Source organism: Benincasa hispida, chromosome 12, assembly GCF_009727055.1.
Source record: "Benincasa hispida cultivar B227 chromosome 12, ASM972705v1, whole genome shotgun sequence".
Classification (NCBI taxonomy): Eukaryota; Viridiplantae; Streptophyta; class Magnoliopsida; order Cucurbitales; family Cucurbitaceae; genus Benincasa; species Benincasa hispida.
In genome coordinates, this window is record NC_052360.1 from 62,353,535 (window position 1) to 62,358,095 (window position 4,561).

General features: G+C 37.4%; 1 long non-coding RNA gene across 3 annotated transcripts; it reads right to left on the minus strand.

Moving 5' to 3' along the window:
* Positions 1-811: 811 nt before the first annotated feature.
* On the minus strand, positions 812-4,279 carry LOC120092616. Of its 3 annotated transcripts, none has more exons than XR_005486091.1 (3): positions 3,776-4,279; positions 2,087-2,377; positions 812-2,003 (listed from the first exon to the last, which is right to left on the minus strand). It is a non-coding gene; the product is annotated as an uncharacterized LOC120092616 (long non-coding RNA). The 3 variants fall into 3 exon arrangements; XR_005486092.1 differs by having other exon boundaries at positions 2,087-2,141; positions 3,776-4,277; XR_005486090.1 differs by lacking the exon at positions 3,776-4,279 and having other exon boundaries at positions 2,087-2,141; positions 2,225-2,690.
* Positions 4,280-4,561: the final 282 nt, after the last annotated feature.

Sequence of the window (4,561 nt, forward strand, 5' to 3'; positions counted from 1 at the left end):
GGTATCACAATTACAGGCCCCATGTCATCGTCCACTTAGCGTAAGATATTATTTCATTTATATATTTATTTCGTTATCATTTTATGTAAAAATATAAATTAATTATATTTTTTTATAGTTTTAGATAGAGTGGTGTATTAGCTGCCTCTGAACAGGCAGAAAATATGTTGCTAATATATCGAAAAATATTTGACAAACTGAAGCACAATCAGGTAACAAATGTATATATAAATGAATATTTAAAACATTTGGTCAAATTAATTGAGTGTATAATTATCTTCTTTTTTTGTCAAATTAATTGGACGTTGTACACGCAAGATATTTGGTCATCACTACTTGATTACTATTGTGACGGTCAAGACATCTGGTTGACCGTTAACCCTCTTATATGCTTCCATATAGTAGAGTGACATCATCTAGATTGTGTGTTGAGATAGTTCGATCTGCGACAAACGATATCTTTGTTGTGCTATACACTCCCAACATTACACCAGATTGATCTGAGGACGACCAAGACTGGCGTCGAATTCACGCAGAATATATATCCTACTGGCATGCACGACATGATTATTATGTACAGGGAGAAATACAAATAGACCAACTGTATCAGGCGACTATTGTAACGACCCGACCCCTCTAGGACTCAAGGTAGGCCGTTACTAAATACATGCATTCATGGAACTTAAAACAACACCCTTTTATAATGAAATAAATGCTAAATAAATAAGGTAAATTCAAAAGTCCTTCATTGAATTCAAATATTAAAAACAAACAATAGGGTACCCATAAATCATAAATGATAATAAATAGATCTGAAAACAAATCTTAATAGTAAGTTTCAAACATCAAAACTAAAAGTTGAAAAACATGAAAAGAAATCTAAATATCATGAGCGGAAGCATAAAACTGATCTCAGTGGCTCGATCACGGATTCCACTTATCAATCGCCAGTGCATTTCTACCTTTACCTAAAACAACATGAGAAATGATGAATATAAAATACTCAGTAAGTAACCTCACTACCGGGGTTAGGCTAGGCATCTATGTCCTCTAGATGCCTACCTCTGGTGGAAACATATAAACTTCTCTAGTCCTCATAGGACATACACATACATGAAAAACTGATTTTTATCCTACTATAGTTAAGTATGCCCACTACCTTTAGTAAGTCTCGTAGGACCCATAATCTCTGATGAATCCCAAAGGAAAGCACCACCTCTAGTAAATCCCGAGGGAAACACAACCTCTAGTGGATCCCGAAGGAAACCACCACCTCTAGTGAATCCCAAAGAAAATACAAGCTACCTCTGGTGAATCCTGAAGGAAAGACAACCTCTGGTGAATCCCCAAGGAAACATAACCTCGGGTGAATCCCGAAGGATAACACCACCTCTAGTGTATCCCGAGGGAAACACAACATCTAGTGGGCATCTAACTAATCAGTGAGGACACTATCACAATCTCAACATCATAAGTATCACGACATGGTTGTATACAAACATATACACCTCAACATCATGGCTCTACAACATACATATACCTCTCGTCATCCTAGTCTCATTACATATACATCTCATCATCATTGTTCTATAACATACATATATATCTCATCGTCGTAGTCCCATAACATACATATACATCTCATCATCCCCAGATTCAGTAGGATCTCCAAGAATAATAATATGCTCAAATCATTGTAGCATTCAAACATCTCTATGCACATCTAGCCTTTTAAACCCTCATGCCAACAAGGCATACATAAACATTACACCATTAATATATCCTCAATAAATCATAATTATCAATAACTGACTCTAGTCCTTTCAAACCTCAGTCAATGAAGGCATACATGAATATCATGTTAACTAATGATCCTCTGTAAATCATAATTATTATTGCCTGGCACTAGGGCAGTTCCAATAGTAAGATTACTTACCTCAAAATTATGTCTAAGTGACAAGCAAATTGATTTCCTCCTAGCTTAGATGAATCTTGAATCATGCCTAAGCATAATCCAAATTTACAATTAATAAAAATAGCTTAGTTCCAATACCCGAATGAACCAAATAATTCTTAATTTTCTTACCCAAAGTTGTGGCTTGGTCCAAAATAAATTCCAAAACTCAAATCAGTTGGTCAACCTGAATATAAATTAAATCGAAAATTAATAACTTAATTATAGACAATCACTCTTAATCCAAAAAATAACCAATCAACTACTTACCAAAAACTTAACAAACTTTAACAATATTCTGCCAAAAATTGGTCCCTTTCTTGATGAACAACGCCTCGAATGAAGGAACTCTTAACGAAGAGCATCCATGAGCGAGTTCAGATCCTTCCGATTTCATTATGATCGATATATAACACACACATTCTAACAAATAATTATGCAATTAACACTAATTACCAACATGCTTTGATAAGTAAAAAAACAAGGGAATGAGTTCTCATATCCGTTGAAGACTCTCTTAAAAAACGAACTCAAACATAGCGAAAGAACCTCTACACGAACTCTATCACCCAACAAATCAGTCGGCTGCGGCAACACTATCATCTACATGAACGACAGCAACACGAACAAGCATGAACAAGTAAGCAGCAGGGACGACACCACCAGTTGGAGCCCTTAGTATTCTAAGAGGAATCTAACGTGTGGTCTTTGGTGAATTTGATAGAGGTAGGAGGAATAAATTGATCGTATAGACGATAAGCAAGTGGAGAGATAGCTATCGTATAGCGGAGTGCTTATTATTTAGACAAAGCTACACGATCGTTTTGGTTTTACTAAGCGATCGTCTAGTAAAAGGTATACGATCGTTTAGAAAACGTGGCATGCTAGGCGATCACTTAGGAAAGCTAAGCGATCGTTTAGAGAAAGGTGTGCGATCGTTTAGACGCTGGTGTGCGATCGTTTAGACGATGAGACTCTATCGTATAGGCTCTCAAGCTAGGCGACCGATACTTTTTCACATCGATTGCATTATTTTTGAACTTTTTGCCAAATGAACCAATTTTCATTCCATTCTTCGGTTACCATACCGAACACAGCTACTCCCACTAATGCACGATTGAGGAAAGTAATTCAACCAAGTATCTCATAATTAACCAATTTAATAATAAATGAATGTAATCATATTATATTCTTACCCTATAGTTTGATATCAAATGTGTACTATAGTAATTTCTCCTCCACTTTATATAAATCATATTTATATTTAATTTCTTCTATCTCATACATTTAGCCAATTATATCATATATAATTTATCAGTTCAGTTATATCATATATAATCGAACTCTCTTTTGTCAATTTAAACATTTCAAACTGACCCAAACACTGATTCTCGACTTTATCCAAGCTACCTAGGGGATCTAATGGACCTGTGGCTCGAAGCTCCAATGGTACGTGAATAGGTGACTAAACTCTTTAGTCACGAGATCCACCATTCGTTAACTGTAAGACCAATAGCCGAACTTCTTACCACAGATATATTTCTATGTTCATCAGATGCTCGTAAGTATAGCTAGGCCAATTTACCTCTTTGCCCCTATAGTTACATCTCATTTCTTTAATGAACAATACAATTATGCACCACATCGTTTGACCGCCCCTCAAAGTCATGTTATCTATGGTCATCTAAGTGAAGTGTCTGATATGAACGGTGTTATATAACAAGATGGTAACACTTCGTGATCAGATCTTATACAAAAAATAGAGGGGTATTCAAGAATCCAACAAAAAAAAATAATAAACCAAGACTGCAGAAACCTTACCCCAAATGATAGATCGGTGATGGACACAATCACTGCGGCTGGGAAACGTTTGTCGGCGTCCACCAAGGCGGTGACAGAAGTAGACGAAGCCGGAACTGCACGCGAACGGTCTTGGCGGCTTAGGGTGACGACGACGTCGTCTGGAATAGGGGAGCGGCGCGGCTAGGGGGCTGGACAGATCTTGGCAGCGGTGCAACTGGAGGCTGGACGGCGACGCAGCGCGACTACCAGATCTGTCGTGGCTTGAAGATCCGACATTGGTGCTGAAGCGGACGACGTTGACGTGGGCAGAACGGACGAGAGACGGAACGATCGACGAAGGGTCTCTCGCGCGGCGTGGCTGGAAACACGATCGACTGGGGCGATGCGTCGGCGGCTAGGGTAACGGCTGAAAGGCGGCGGCGGAGAGGTGCGGGAGAGATGGAGGTCGGGGAGGGAGGGGTCTCGGTGGCTGCTAGAAGAAAGGGGGGAGAGAAAAAAAAAGAAAAAAAAAAGAAAAGGAAAGGATTAAATAAAATAAAAATAAAATAATATATTTTATTTTATTTTATTCTTTTCTTAATTCCCATTATTTTCTTAAATTTCCTCCTTTTCCAATTTGGAATTAATTCCTTCATCAATTTCCAACATAAATTTCCAACTTCAATAATCAAATTCCAATAATTATTCTTAAATGTCCAAAATTCCAAAAATGCTCCCAATTAATATAAATTACTAAAATTATACTACAACAAAATTTTGAAGTGTTCCAACTAAGGTGATTCAATCACGAGGTGATTTATCACA